We start from the raw sequence: 15,892 nt of genomic DNA, 5'->3' as shown, positions 1-15,892 counted from the left end.
GAAACCTTTACTTCAAATTCAATCTTAGATTTCATGAAACCGATTTATGCTTTCATATTCAAATCACCTCAGCAAAAATTGTACACTTTTCAGCTATTACTCATATCAATGACAGTTTTATCGGATGAATAGTTTCTGAACTATTAATGATCAAAAGGGGGGAAATGTTTTTTGAAACACCTAGTATGTAGTTGATCTTTACTTCCTGGGTCGAGTGGCGCAATGCAGAGCTGAGCACTGATCACACACCCGAATCGCAATTGCATGATGGATAGACAAACGCTGCCCAATCGCGCTTCAAACCGCGTTCGCAAGCACCATTTCAAGCGTGAATCCCACTCAAGTTATTATACGCAGCCTAAATCGGCGTTTCTGTCAAAACGGTACACGAGTTCGCATTCAATTAAGGTACGCGCATAAGTCATACAACCCACGAGTCATACTGCCCAAGAGTTTGACACTAGCAAATAAGGCCTGTGAGTGGGACACTAGGCAAACAAGGCCCACGAGTTTGACACTATCTAATTAAAAAGCCCATGACTTCGACACTAATAAGAAAAACCGACAGACGAGTTCGACACTACACCACGGAACTAATTTGTCCGTCTCGTGGGCCCTGTTTGCTTGTAGTGTCGAATCTTGTATTTTTTGAAATGAAAAATTACTTTCTTCTGAGCAAGGGCGACTCGTCGTAGTCAAGGGTTGAAGACTATTATAGGCCTAAATGTGTTTGAAAACACGGTTGAGTTTATCTAACCTCTGAAAATGCCTCAAACGCGTTTAGGATCGTGATTCTTCCTCAGAAAATTTTTAGATGAACGCATTTTCGAACAAAACAATTATAACATCATGCACTAAGCTGATTTAATGATTCAGTTACAATCAAGCGGGCGTAGAAAAACATTCGCTCAATACGGACTTCGCCATTTCACTTTCAGCCTGGTCTCGGTTTTTAATTTTAATTTTTTCTGTTTTCGTTTGCAGGCCTGGGCAGTGGCAGTGTGGGGGCGGTAGCCGTGTTTCCTTGCTTGGATCAACCTCATTCTCTACATACGGCGGTTTCTCGGTACTCGGAATCTACGTGATTATGTTCACAGGTGGGAAAGTAGAACTTAAGTACATTTATAGTCCTCCAACGAATTACATGAAATCTGATTCCTACTGAAGACAGATGTTGGCATTCTCTTTTATACCCTATTATGGTAGGAATGGTATGAAAAGTGCGATATCTCAGCGTTTTACACCTTACCATTCAACGATCACAAAACATACAGCAGCTAAAGACGCATATTGGTCGTGTTGGTGCTAAGTAAACCATTCTCACACTGGGGAGATGTTCAAGGAGGCTATACTCCTATGCATATAATCATAACAGGGCGTATTCAGTTTCATCATTCGTATAGGATGTCATGTATCAATTACATATTTTGTGCTTCAAGAAACATTTTTCTAAAAACTTCCGGGCGATTTTTTTTTTTTTTTTTTGATAGGGAGGGGGGGGGGGGGGGGGGGGGGTCGGATGTGAAAATTTTTACATTCACACGAAAACAAAAAAACCCATCTTTAGTACTTGAAGATATAACCGGGGGGGCCAAAAGCTGAAAAACAGAGGTCGAGTTGCACTCTCTCTACAAACTAAGTAGACCATGCTTATTTTCAAGTTTTTTATTGTAAACAAACAACATTCCACTGGTCTACCTCAAAAAATTTTGTTGCGAAAGCCTCCAAATCCAAGATGGCGTCCAAGATGGCCGCCATATTTCACTGAATTTGTTTATTTAAATGATAGAAATTTGATAGAAAACATCAAATTTCAACAAATGTGATGTCATATGAAAGAGAATAAAAATTTTTCTACAAGTTGATACCATTTTTTGTGGGGTTGTGATAACTGGATTGAGATTTTTAAGGAAAAAAACACTCATTTTTTTGATATTTTTTCTGAAAAAAAGGAAAATCATGAAAAATGCTTGATTCAGCATAAAATCAGAGAAAGACTAAAAGGATTATCTTGAAACATCTCAAGAATTTTTGTTTGACATATAACTAATACTTGGAGAAAATTAGGGGTCAGTACCATTTTTTGGTTTCAGGAGTTATAATGTCCTCAAACTTGAAAACTCACTACGTAAGAATGGCCACGTTTAGTTGTGACCAAGACCTTGTTTGGTCATAAAAAAAGTCTGCGCGCGCCAAGACTACTACACGCACCACTGGCACTGGCGCTGGTAGCAGCGCCAGTAGTGCGTGTAGTAGTCTTGGCAAATGCAGACTTTCTTCTTTGACAAAACAAGGGTTTTGTGCCTGCAAAACTAACTTTTTCATATCAAGTGGTAGCTCAGGTGATACTGATCGCTATTATTTCAAAGTAGATTATTCTGAAGCAGATGAGATGAAAGCAAACAAAAATTTCAAATAGAGGAATAGCTTGAAAACTGGGCACCAATCTCGTTTATAGATAGTTTTAAGACACAATTTAGATCAACCGCTCAAAAAAAAAAAAAATCAAGATGAACAGCCATCAAAGTTGACCATAGTGTATTGCGCCCAAATTAAATGTATTATTTCGATTTTGATACAACTTTGTCTGTTGTGATATCTTAAACCGTCTTAGGTTTTTTATGGACACATTTTTTAAAAACCAGTGATATTCTACTCTCTGAAAAAAGAAAAAAACAAATCGAGTGGAAGTTTTTTACTTTTTGATGTGAGGAGTGAATAACAGAAAAACGGTGAATTTAGAGTGAAAATTGGAGTGACTTTTTGAGTGAAAATGTTTCATTTTCACTCATTTTAGAGTGACCTTAGGCAGGGGCTCCACACTAACTTTTATTTTTTGGTGGCCCAAAGGCAAAATATCTGACCTTTTTTTGGTGGCCCGATCAGGCCACCAAAATTCTTTCATTTCTGACATTTTTGGTGGCCCGACGTGCGTTTTTTTGGTGGCCCCGGGGCCCACCGGACGAACGTTAGTGTCGAGCCCTGCCTTTGAAATAGGGATCACTCGTCACTCTTCCAGTGATCCCCCGAGGTCCACTCTACAATAAATGAAAAATGAATATTTTTCACTCTCGAGTGATCCTGATATCTAATATGGGAAAAGCATCTACCAATGGCATAAGTTCAGATCAATTGTGACACTATAACCCACATGAAGTCAGCCCAAAAAAACAATGTAAGAAAAATCTGATAACAGTAAAATACAGTTTCAGCATGCTTATTTGTAAAATGTGAATATACAGCACGAGTAATCAATTTGGAAAAATTTTATTCGAACAATATACTGAAAAAGTAATTTCGCACAACACATTTAAGAGCAAAGTAGAGAAATTGCCGCCATGTCGGATTTTTTTTTTTTTTTTTTTTTTTTTTTTGGGGGGGGGGGGGGAGGGGGGTTTCGGATCAGAAGGGCTTTCAAGGACATCTACGGATCAGACATTATTACACATATACTATCATCATTCACGTTTTTCTACAACAGCAGAGTAAACATACAAGTAAAAAAAAGCATATACATGTAGTATCTTTGATACAGAAGCATTTCTTTTTTTTTATCAAAGATTGGGCCTTACCCAAACACTGGAATGAGCTCCACCCCCCCCCCCCAAAAAAAAAAGACCCTCAATATGGTTTACACTAGTACAATATCGTTCGGATGTATAGAAACATGTAATAGACAGAAAGATAAGAAGATTAAAAATATATATCAAATTATAAGTTATAAGTTGAGATTTAACTTTGACGCAACACACTTAAGGTATTTTTTTTGCCTTGGGAGAGATATCACATTCGATTTATATGTGCAGGTTAGTTGTATTACAAAACATTCTACTATGTAAAAAAATCATAATAAAGCCTAAAACATACGGAGATATCACCATTTCTTTTCAAGAAACCATAACCATGATAACTGTTAACAGTCAGTCCGCAGCGCGAGCGAAAACGCACGTATTTATTCAAGTCGTATGCACGGCTGAGCGGTGCTTGCATACGTAATGAGCAGATACATGGTCATGAATAAATCCGTGTAGAACGAGTATTTCTCGTCAGTTTTCGACACTTTTAGTATCGACTGAAAGAGAAAACATAAGCAAATATGCTCATGATCAAAATAAACAGAAAAGAAGAATATAGAATATCAAAATCCCTCTCGAAGTTCGGTATTGTATTCAAAAATATTCCTTCACGTTTGACGCCAAAAAAAACTAACCTGAAATCTTTCATGCCCCTCTAAGATATGGTGAAGACTATGTCCGCTAAAGTATATAGTATCACAATAAGGGCACGTTTTCCCATCTTCATTTCAATACGGGTCAGGAACTAGCAAAATTCAGAGACATGTCTAGCGTCGAGTTTAAAAAGATTATCCTCGCATTCGCACCGGAATTCCGGGTCTGTGATTGGTCGAAATCTGTCGCAAGACGCGGCGTGTCGCATTGCGTAGTATCCATTGGCTGCTGACTCAATGCTGTGAGTTTTAAATGTTAGGTTCCAGATTGTGATCGAATTTTCACTCTCGATACAAAACTTGAACTTAACACAGGAACCAATAATGTGTATGTGAGTGTGCACTTACAATGACCCTGAACAATGGACCTGGCTGCCACCTGTCCCGAGCTCTGCTGCAAGGCACATGAATGCTTAAAGGGTGTGTACAGTTCTGGTCAAGGTGAAGATTTAGCTTTTAACGTTTTGTGAGATATTCAGAAACCACTCTATGAGAAGTCAAAGAGCATGCAGTTCTAAGGGGTATCAAAAGTTTATTCGATGAAAATCGGTTTTGAAATGGCTGAGATATCCAAAAACAAGGTGAAACAAAGAGATACTAATAAAGTTGGGGCATGTCGCCTTTTATTATTAGCACTTTTTTGGATATCTCAGCCATTTGAAAACCAATTTTCATCAAATAAACGTTGAATCCTTCTTAGAATTACATGCTCTTTCATATTTCAAAAGAGACTTTTCATTATCTCACTTAGGAATGTTCAAAACATGAATCCCTACCTCAACCAGTAGTGTACAGTCGCTTTAATCAATTATTCATGTGGATTGCCCCGAGCACTGCTAGTCTGAATTCTTGACACAGAGTGAAATGCATGCACATGAAAGAAGTAAGCATATGTTTCCATGTGCTTGCACACACCACATTTCAGAATGAACAAAGACTAGCTGCGATAGTGGAATTCCTCATGAAACATTCCAATCCTGGCCATTGTCCACGACCATTGTCTGGGTATCAACAACACATTCCACGCGTGTTCATTCACTATCCCACTTCCAGTAAGAAAACATAATTTGCCTTGTTTTCAACAGGAAAATTCACAACCTTAAAAATGGTGCCCCTCTTCGTTTTTTAATTGATCATACTCGCTCAAGTTTCACGAGTGTGAAATCGAAGAAATTACGGAGATCTATTTTCAATACCAGTCAGGAACTAGCAAAACATCAAACTATGATCTAAAAGCTTCTTGAACATTGGCAAAATAATCGTTTACTTTGATGCTAAAATGGACTACTATATTGACATCAAAAATAGGGAAATTAGGTATCAAATTAATGAGCACAATCAGCTCTATAACTTAACTAACCATCCTGGGTCAAACAATGCACTGCGAAAGCTATGAAAGCTGTTGTTGCGACCTCTGCAAAAACTCTCGCAAAGTATCGCGAAATCTCGTCAGTCTCAAGGGCACAAACTGCGTAAACGTGATTCTGAATAAAATTGTCGTTCGTGCCTCATTATCGCACACGCTGCGGACTGACTGTTAACAATTTAGTATATGAATTTGAATTTGAATTTGAATTATATAAAAAAAAACATTCTTATCAGATCTATTTAGTACATCTAACAATATTTAGCATTAAATATACTGATTTAAGTTTGTACATTAGTTGTTCTATCCCTAACTCACAGTTTAGAACTAGTTTGAGGAGTTGATTAAAGCTGGCTTTTCGTTTTACGTGCACTAATGGTAAATAATGCCTTGAAAGACAACCTCGATTAACTACCGCCATCTTGAATTTTGTGTTTATACTGTTTTTATCGCTAATTATTACACATTGGAAAAATTTGTGCCAAATTCCAAGCTCATATCTCTTTTTGGAAAATACTTTCTGTTCAATCTTATCTGCCTCAGAACAATCTACTATAATGAAATGCTACAGTAATAGCGACCAGCGTCACCTACCACTTGGCATGAAAAGTTAGTTTGCATGCAGGTACTTGCAAGTCACTAGACCATTACAGTATTATATGTGACCATGTAAACACATTGTATGCAAAATTTATAATGCATGAATATAATTTTTTCAAGTTTTAGATGTTAACTTGTCAACAGTGTATGATATTGCCTGTAATTCCAGAAATATGAATTATGTCTCAATCTCAGTAAATCTCAATCTCAATCGCAGGTTTCAAAATAATTCTTCAGTTCTTCTTTGATAAATACTAAATCATGCATTTTTACATTTCTTCCTTTCTTCAAAAGAATATAAAAATATGGATTCCCCCCCCAAAAAAAAAGAGAGAAGCAAACACCCCCCCCCCCCCAATTTATCATAATACACAGCTAAAGTGGTATCAACTTTTAGGAAGATTTGCTCTCCTTCATATGACATCAAATTTGTTGCAATCCAATGTCTCTATCAAATTTTATGTTTGAAATGTTAAATTCAATAAAAATGGCGGCCCTATTGGACCGCATCTGTACTTTGGAGGTTTTTGCAACAAATCTACTGAGGTGTACTTACGGAACATTGCTTAGTATGCTTAATATTATGTATGGTTTTGTTTATAGAGAGAGTTGAACTCGAAAAGTAAGCACGATCTTGGATTTGACCCTCTGTGACGTCTTTGGGAACAGATGCGTGCAAATACATATTATGTAAAATGGGATTTCAAGTTTGAGACATTATAACTCCTGAACCAAATACAATACTGACCTCCAAATATTGATTATATGGGAAAGATTTTAATTTCTGCATGGTTTTCATAAACATTTTTAATTTAATCTTTTGTAACTTTTTAGAGAAATATTCATGGTGCATTCTGAAAAATGTCTCCATAAAAACCTAAGATGGTTTGAAATAGCATTAAAATGTTCAGAATATATAAAAGGTGATAAGCACAATCAGGGTATGCAATCATGACTTTCTCACTTTAAAAAATTGTAACTTCTAAAAGAATGCACCAACTGACTTAAAAATTCACATGCAGCATGCTAAGACATCAGTAATCACATGTGGTAAGACAATAGCTAATTTCTTCTCATTTACTGTTAATTACTAAAGATTAATTACCAAAAAGTCCCCCAAAACCCACGTAATGCGTCAAAAAAAGCGTTTTACAACTTACGTAAAATCAATATTTCAGGTCCATATTTTAAGTCTACCCCTATGTGTTTAGTACCAAATTAATGGATTTTTTCCTGGCATTGCTTGCATGCAATAAAAAACAGTGGTTCTTTCAGCAGGAGAAAGTTATAAGGTCTGAAATCCCATCCTGGTAGGAGTGTAATGCTGGCTTATTTTTGTGACATTGTGACCTTTTAACCCATGCTGTACAGCTATACATGGAGAAACAGCTTATTTTTCTGCTTTTCCTGAAAGTACTGAAGACACACTACAATATGGTGCGCTGTTTGCCAATAAATGTTCAGCCAGTTTTGAGTTTTGAGCCATTTTCAAATGCTGAGTAAAATAAGTGCAGCCGTTTTTCAGTATTTTCAGTGAGGTATATCCTAATTTGACTACTTTAAAGAATCTTTTCCCCTTATTGAATATCCTTGTTTTCTTAACCATGAATTGTACATATGTAGAAATCTATTGTGTGAAAATTTTAGCAAATTTGAGCAATAGGAACTTATTTTTTTATATTTTTAGAAATTGCTGAGCATAAAAAAGTTCGATACACGCCCATGTTATACTGCATGAAGGTCATATGATAAGTGTTCAGTGTTCATATTTCAATGCTTGTTCAATTTCTAAAGATATCATAAGCAAAAACATAGTATTTTGGCTTAATATGTCATTGCTTGAGTGTCACAGCTTGGATATCAACTCAAGTCATCATAAATCTCACATTCATTCTTCTATCTGTGTTTACAAATATGAGAATTGATCCAAACACTGTGCGCACATTCAAGGTCAAACTGTACAGATAATTTTTTGATGAAAAATATCATATCTTCCAAAGTACCAGCCCTAATTTCATAAAAATTTGTAATAATGACCACTATATGTCTGTTACCTATTCCTGAAAGTTTCGCCTCTTCACTCTTTGGCAAAAGTGAAATATGATAAAATATGTAAAAGTGGTTTTATTTGAATTCAAAATAATGCCTACAAAATTGATCATCCATTTCGAGAAGTGAAAATATGAAATTCATTCATATTTTGTGATATGTCATGGCTATGTGCTGGTGGTGAATGAAAGGGATATTTATCAGGAATATCTAACAGCAATATCAGATGAAAAAAATTCTCCTTTTTTTAAATGAATTTTTCCAATATATTAGTCATTTCAATGTAATTCGACACCCCTAATTTAAATGCTAATTTATGCGCAGTTTAATGCAAAATTTTGACTCTTTCTTTACATGAAATGAAAATTTGAACACTCAGCTACAACAAACAACAAAAAAAGCATTTTCACCAAGTTTTTTCATTTTTGCCCTGTTACACAATTGCATACCCTGATTGTGCTATTGACCAAAAGCCATATAAATAGACACCAAAACAGACAAAATTGTATAAAAATCGAAATGATACATTTACTTTGGCGCAATACACTATGTCAGCTTTGATGACCTGCAATCAAATTTTGTTTTAAACTTTCTATAGCAAGGTTATTTCAAGTTTCTACCTCTATTTGAAAGATATTTTTTGCTTCATCTCATCTGCTTCAGAACAATCTACTTTGAAATAATAGCAACCAGCGTCACCTGAGCTACCACTTGGTATGAAAAGTTAGTTTGCAGGCACAAACCCTTGTTTGTCAAAGAAAAAGTCTGCATTTGCCAAGACTACTACACGCACCACTGGCACTGCTACAAGCGCCAGTGCCAGTGGTGCGTGTAGTAGTCTTGGCGCGCGCAGGCTTTTTTTACGACCAACGAAGTCTTGTCACAACTAAAGTGGCCATTTTTACATAGTGAGTTTTCAAGTTTGAGACATAATAACTCCTGAACCAAAAACGGTACTGACCCCTAATTTTCTCCAAGTATCAGTTATATGTCAAACAAAATTCTTGAGATGTTTCAAGATAATCCTTCAGTGTTTCTTTGATTTATGATGAATCAAGCATTTTCATGATTTTCCTTTTTTCAGAAAAATATCAAAAAATGAGTGTTTTTTCCTTAAAATCTCAATCCAGTTATCACAATAACCCACAAAAATGGTATCAACTTGTAGAAAATTTTATTTTCTTTCATATGACATCAAATTTGTTGAAATCTGATGTTTCAATCAAATTCTATCTTTCAAATAACAAATTCAGTAAATATGGCGGCCATCTTGGACGCCATCTTGGATTTGGAGGCTTTCGCAACAATTTTTTTTTTAGGTAGACCAGTGGAATGTTGTTTGTTACAATAAAAACTTGAAAATAAGCATGGTCTACTTAGTTTGTAGAGAGAGTGCAACTCACTCGTTAAGTAAGCGACTTTTTGGGGTTTGGCCGTCCGGTTAATAGTTCTAAAATGTGAGTTAGGGATAAGAACAACCAATGTTGAAATGTTAATCAGTATAATCAATGTTAAGTATTGTTAAATATAGAAAATGTGAATAATAGTTATAATAGATTTGCTTCTAGAATAAGCCACCTACAGGTATGGTTTCTTGAGAAAAAATCGTGATATCTCCTTATATTTTAGGCTTTATTGCAAAATTGTTATGTAGGATGTTTTGTGATACATCTGACCTCCACATATGCATCAACAATGTGATAACTCGAACATACTTCAAATGTTAACAATACCTTTATCCTCAATGATATATACAGTGAAATATATAGGCAGATTTATTGAGGATACCTTATTGTCCAAAATATATTGCCTACACACGTCCGAAAAGACTAAAATGAATAGAAGGGGAGTTAAAAACCAGGATAACATTGCCCAGAGTAATCGCCTCCTACTAGTTCTACGTTTTATTTTTCAGCATACCGTAATGTCAAGTGAATCTGCACGTTTTTCTTAATTGTTAATGGCAGACGATTATGTTCTTCCTTTCAGAAATTCTTCGCACCTTCATGCAGTTCGTCCTGATACTAGTTCTCGTCCTTGTGGCTTTCGCCCTCGCTTTTTACACCCTTCTGATGAACCAGGTACTGCGAGAGCTGGGTCAAACTTGTTGGTACAGCACACTGGAATGAGTAAAAGAGAAAGTTCAGGGCGCTCCTGATTCAGACTTTGACTCGATTTTGAACGATTCCAGAATGTAGCCACTAACAACGGCAAAATATGATTGAACTAACTGCTGTAAAAAAAGAGTGTATTATCAGAATTTTGGTGTGTATTTCACAGAATTAAATAGACGGGTTAAAAGATTAAGCTTTTTCAAATATTTGAAATAACCATCTCGTGCTTGAAAAAAGGAAACAATGAGCCAGGTTTGTTGAGATTGAGAGTGAAGCCTGAAAGCTGAAATTAGAATCGTAGTCCTAAATATCTCCTATTTCCAATAATGCTCGTGGATGAATAAAATGGTAACTTTTAAGGAAAATTGATGGGATACAGAACGACAAATCAACAATGATCAACTAACGGAGACGTAAAAAAAAAGGTATGGGACGCCTTAACAAAAGTACTCAAAATAGCGTTCAATTGCTAATGAATACAAACCCCGTTTTCTTAGTATTATCTAAAAGGTCGCATGTTTCCAGGACTATATACACTTATCTTGCTGTAGGACTGTAGTGCAAATGCATCATTTTGTAAATTCGTCCCATACTATTTTACTTGCTTTTGTTCTACTGGTTTTATTTAGTTAATTAGCTACGCCCACACACAGCCTTCCAAACAAAAGACTGTGCTTGTAACTGAACATCTGTCAATCAACGCATTTAGATATTCCTTTCCCCACACAAGTGATGTTCAGGTTATTTCAATCAACACAAGTTAACATGCGTTAACATTACATAGTTTCTTTCATAAAACATTATCTGACGTTCGTTTTCACATACATTGTTTTGCATATAGGCCCTATATACGAAATATCTTCCCACAGAGCGCGAGCTTCTGAACTTGCAATATATTTATTTCGCTTTTTATTTTCTCATGCTGTAGGAACCATTCCACCGTATTGAATATTCTCTGGCCAAGACCTTTGTTATGATGATCGGCGAGCTGGATTTCGGTGACATCTTCCACAGTCAGAACTACCTAAACACGGAAAACACTCTAACGGATGGCGAGGAAGAGTATTTCTTGTCTTCTGTCTTCTACCAGAGCATCACCTACGTCATTTTTGCACTCTTCCTCGTTGTCATGCCAATCCTCATCATGAATCTTCTGGTAAGTTCTGGAAAAAAAAATAGATTGTTGGATGGAAAAGGCATTGACCCATTGACCCATCAACCTCTGAAGTTATGAACATGTAAACCTATGGGATTGGTACGACTGCCATAACCATATTAATGTTGAATTTTTTCTCTTCAGTGATAGCACTGTTCACTTGAAGGATCCTGCCCTTACGATTAAAACACAATTACAAGGCTGGAGAGCCTTATATCAGCTTTACACTGATATATTGATATGACATTCTCTTAAAATGACAAAACATGCGTGCCGAAAAGTCGGGAGTGGGTAGTCGCATTTCAGGCAGTCAGGGCAACATACAACGAGGTGCACCATTAAGCCTTTATTTTACCACTCCATGTAAGCCTTCAAAGATTTCAGTTGATCTGTCTGTCTCTCTCTCCGATAGGTAGACAGACTGATAAATTGATGACTGATGTAATCGAGGATTTGAGCAAAAGAAATCTGGCTTCAAATTCATGATTATTCTTTGTCTCCCAGATAGACGGATATATAGACATAATCATAGACGTACAGGTAGTTCGATACATGATATACTCGAAACGCTTTGAAAAAAAAAATCCGAACCTGGCACTGAATTTCAGACATGTTTACATAGGCAGTTTCAAAGTAACATGACGGTTACTATTGTAACCGTTGGATCTGTCATGATAATAAACACTGCTAATAGCTTCAGATACAATGGTCTTTCAGATCGGTCTGGCGGTAGGTGATATTCAAGCCATTCAGGAGAAGGCCGAGTTTACACGTCTTGAGATGCAGGTATGAACTCACTCTTCTCATCTATACTGTGTTCGTTGATCACTGATAACTCAGATGGCATGATTGGGGGTTTCAAACAATACTTGAGCTGGGCACAGACATTTGTACTAATGTTATACAGGGCTGCATGGTAGCACTGGTTGGTCAATTAATGATCTATGTAAAGACTCAAGAGACTTCCATCCGCTCTAGCAGATGTATTACTAATTGTTTTGTAAAGAGTGTGATGATCCTACCCAGCTGGTTTACCTCCGTCACATTTGAAGAAGAGGTCGAGTGGCAAGAATAAATAAACGTCGGACATCGAAGTGGTGATGAACCAGCGTATTCGACATGCCTTTTTGTTGAGAGCAGCAGCAATAAGTTGAAAGAATTTAATTTTAAAGTGTTCTATAATTTATTACCAGTGAAGACGAATTTCCTCAAATGGAAATAAGCAATAATTCATAAGTGTGATGTTTGTCAGTTAGCTGAGGATATAACACATGCTTTTATTACATGTTAACTGAACAGAAGATTCTGGAATGATACTTCTTGGTTAATTCAGCAAGTTTCTCATGTTTCTGTTGGCATTAATATTGCATTTTTGTTAATGAGCAATGAAGAAGAGGATGTAGATGATTTTATGAATATAGCTTTTTGGTGTATTCACAAATTGATAGTACTATGTAATTACAAAGGGGTTGATAATAGAGAACGTAGATTGCGATATAATTATGTTTCGGTCAAAATTACGAAAAAGACTTGAAGTAAACAAAACACGTTGTGCAAACCTTTGTTTAATCTTCCAAATGATTTATTTGATTATGTTTGAATTTCTCTCTAATTTATGCATGTAAATGCAATTTTTTATGTTATCTCTGTTGTTTGAAATATGAATAAACATTATTTTAAAGAAAAAAAAGTGTTTTCACTGCGAGTAGGTACACCTTACAGGAGACATTCCACGTGCACGAAAGTGCCCTAGATCCAGGGAGGTGGGAAATCACAACATATTCATTTATAACTTCGCTGGTGCCGTCAACAGGTGGAATTTGTGATGGAAATCCTGGAGACTCTTCCGTTAGTTTTTTGGCGGTCTGCCGTCAGACGGCGCAAACGTTTCTTTTTGCAGAAGTGGTACCGCGCCCTCACCGGTGACAAAAATGTATTGTGTCGGGCTTCCAAGATCTGCATTAAGAACCAACATGACCAAGCACGAGTGAGTCGAGCTAAAACTGTCATTGGTCTGTGGACTACGTTCAAACATTGCAAAAGTCGTTGTATCATTGGATTTACCAACCAAAAATCCCAGTTTGCAAAGCCAATATTGCTAAATTATTACAGTTATGGAGCACGTTCATGTGAAAGAGGCAAACGTTGTTCTTAGTAATACTTATGCATAAATATGCATTGTATTAAGGAAAACAATTCAGGAAAAAAAAAATCTTGCGCAAGTTTCATTGAGTCTTTGCTAAGTTGACATTATTACATACATGTAGTACCTCATACCATTTGAACATTGGCTTGCGAAGGATATCACCGTCATGAGACTTCAAGTCCAACTCTAACTTTCAAGAACTCCCACAAGTTTTTTCCTAAATTTCAAATGGACTTCTTGTATTGTTAGGTAGTTCAATCCATCGTACTCCATACTTTAAAGCTAACTCATATGAGCCCAACTACAAAATTTTACGGCTGTTTATAACACTAACATGAATCTGATTTTGTTTTTTAATCCATCGAAAATTAGGAAACAGAAACACATATCATATTGCTTGAAAAATGTTATGCTGGTTGCATTTGCCAACAACAACAGCAGCAGCAGCAGCAGCAACAACAACAACAAAAACAGCAACATATGAAATAAGAAATAAACATTCTGTACCTGACCCTTTTTTTCACTCAATATTGTTATCAAGATAATTGTTAAGATTAAAACATATGCCAGATGAACATGGAGTATTGGAAAGAGGTGTGAATTGTGTTGCGGCGACTGTACATGGAGTGTGTTACAGTTTAATTTTTTTTCTTTTTTCCTTTTTTTTTCGTTCCTTCCTGTTATTTCATTTTATGTAAATTGACATTGGTTCCTTTGATTTTGTTTAATATATTTGTTTGTAGTTTATTCAATTCAATAGTTTATTTATTTCCATCATCACAAAGAAAAGAAAAGAAAAAGTTGACATAATCCAAAATAGTTTCATGAAGTCATTATTCGTTTTCTTATGTATTTCCGAGGGTCCCATATCGTACAAGCTTGGTTTTTTGGTAGGACTCTCCATTTCCATTCCTATCCTTGTATGTACTATGCATATGTATATACCTTATAAATGCAATATTATGTTGTGACTCATGATCACATGTATTTAATTAATGTACGTTTTTGAAATTATTACAAATATGTTCTCTTCATGCATTGTATATATCAAAATTTCCCCTGTTTATTTAATGGAAATGAAAATAAGATTGAATTGAATTGAATAAAGCCATTTTTTTTTTGCGTTGACATTTGTATCCTAGGGCGAGCTACGACCTAGAGCTACAGCTACGACCGATCAGCTCCTCCCCGACATGAAATATCGTCTGAAGCAGATCGATAGCAAAGTAGAAACCATTGGCGGTACTGTGAACGATGAGCTGGTGAAACAGGCTGACGAACTCGCCAAGCAAGCCGACAAGCAGGAAAAACAGTCTGACGAACTGACAAAGCAGTCCAACGAACTGGCGAAGCAGTCCGACGTACTGACAAAGCAGTCCAACGAACTTGGAAAGCATTCCGACGAACTGACAAAGCAGTCAAACGAACTGACGAAGCAGTCCGACGAACTGACAAAGCACTCCGATGAGCTGGCGAAGCAGTCTGACGAACTGACAAAGCAGTCCAACGAACTTGGAAAGCATTTCGACGAACTGACAAAGCAGTCCAACGAACTGGCGAAGCAGTCCGACGTACTGACAAAGCAGTCCAACGAACTTGGAAAGCATTCCGACGAACTAACAAAGCAGTCCAACGAACTGACGAAGCAGTCCGACGAACTAACAAAGCATTCCGATGAGCTGGCGAAGCAGTCTGACGAACTGACAAAGCAGTCCGACGAACTTGGAAAGCATTCCGACGAACTGACAAAGCAGTCCAACGAACTGGCGAAGCAGTCTGACGAACTAACAAAGCAATCCGATGAGCTGGCGAAGCAGTCCGGCGAACTGGCAAAACAGTCCTACGAGCTTGCAAAGCAGGCCAATGAGTTGTCTGGCATAAAGGATCGATTTGATCGCATAGAGAACAAGATAGACGAACTGCTTAAATATATTCATGATAGCAGATCAAAATCAGAAGAAGAATCTTGAGAAAGATTTCAGGTGGCCCAATTTCTGGGTTTGATAACCTACTTTAAAGCGATGGTATAGTACTGGTGAAGATGAGATGTGGGCTTTTAAATTTTTGCGAGATACCAGGATATTCATTTCAATTCAATTCATTTATTTTCATTCTTCTTCTTTTTTCTTTTTCAACATCACTTAAACTGTAATACAGAGCATACCATTCTAAGAGAAATTCCAAGTTTATTTGAGTTTATTGTTTTGGAGTGGATGAGACATCCACACAAAAA

General features: G+C 36.5%; 1 pseudogene; it reads left to right on the top strand.

Moving 5' to 3' along the window:
* Positions 1 to 15,629, top strand: part of LOC139719724 (transient receptor potential cation channel subfamily A member 1-like) — a 53,766-nt pseudogene extending 38,137 nt beyond the window's left edge.
* The last annotated feature ends 263 nt before the right edge of the window (positions 15,630 to 15,892 follow it).

The sequence above is a fragment of the Diadema antillarum genome, unplaced genomic scaffold (assembly GCF_040938485.1).
Source record: "Diadema antillarum isolate AM-2024a unplaced genomic scaffold, OU_Dant_1.0 scf00000114, whole genome shotgun sequence".
NCBI classification, from domain to species: Eukaryota; Metazoa; Echinodermata; class Echinoidea; order Diadematoida; family Diadematidae; genus Diadema; species Diadema antillarum.
Note: the sequence above shows the minus strand (reverse complement) of the source record. Positions and strands in the feature narration are given on the sequence as shown.